The 686-nt window shown below is 40.2% G+C and overlaps 1 protein-coding gene across 10 annotated transcripts in view; it reads right to left on the bottom strand.

The window, feature by feature from the left end:
• Nucleotides 1–425: 425 nt before the first annotated feature.
• The window catches only part of GTDC1 (glycosyltransferase like domain containing 1), a 357,779-nt gene continuing 357,518 nt past the window's right edge, over nucleotides 426–686 (bottom strand). For 9 of the 10 annotated variants that reach the window (XM_061608859.1, XM_061608857.1, XM_061608860.1 and 6 more), the window contains one exon: nucleotides 426–686. This exon is cut by the window's right edge and continues 3,561 nt beyond it. The gene's annotated coding sequence lies outside the window, so the exon portion shown is untranslated. The other variant, XM_061608866.1, reaches the window with a different exon arrangement.

Raw genomic sequence — 686 nt, 5'->3', positions numbered from 1 at the left:
TGAAATATGGGTATGTTTAGGGGGGGGTGTTCAATGTAGGAGAAGCTAAGCCACTGTAAACAGGAACTGAGCAGGAAGAGCCAATTGTTTGTCATGCATTGCTAATTTCTGAGGGGATATATACTGAGACCTTTCACAGTTGCAACAGGAGATACTGCTGGGCACACTCATGCCTGTGGGGGCCACACGGATGCCCTCTGCAGTAGGCCATACTGCATGAGATAGAACAATGACCTGACTCTGTATAAAACCAGCTTCCTGCGTTCCTAGATCCTTTCTCCATGATGTGATAGAAAATAAAACTGCAAGAAGAATCTATATCTGAAAACATTCAAAATGTTACCTGCCATCTGCAACCTGAAATGGCACCATCTACTCTACCACTCATTCTGCTGTATATGTAGATTGGGCTTTACATGCTAGGATCTGACTGAATATTGGGAACTGGCTTATATATCTACAGTAATACCACAGTTAACAAAGTATCAATCAATCAATCTTTATTTATAGTTAACTGACCACAAATATAAAACATAATGCTGGGAGTTATAAAACTACATGGTAACACAGGGTACAGTGAGCAACAAACTGGATTATATAAACAACTCAAGGTATTTAATTACCATTGACAATCATACAGGGTCTAGTCTGGATGGCCAAGTTCAAGAATTTTGCCACTTGCTCAG

Source organism: Rhineura floridana, chromosome 2 (assembly GCF_030035675.1).
Source record: "Rhineura floridana isolate rRhiFlo1 chromosome 2, rRhiFlo1.hap2, whole genome shotgun sequence".
Taxonomy (NCBI): Eukaryota; Metazoa; Chordata; class Lepidosauria; order Squamata; family Rhineuridae; genus Rhineura; species Rhineura floridana.
Note: the sequence above shows the minus strand (reverse complement) of the source record. Positions and strands in the feature narration are given on the sequence as shown.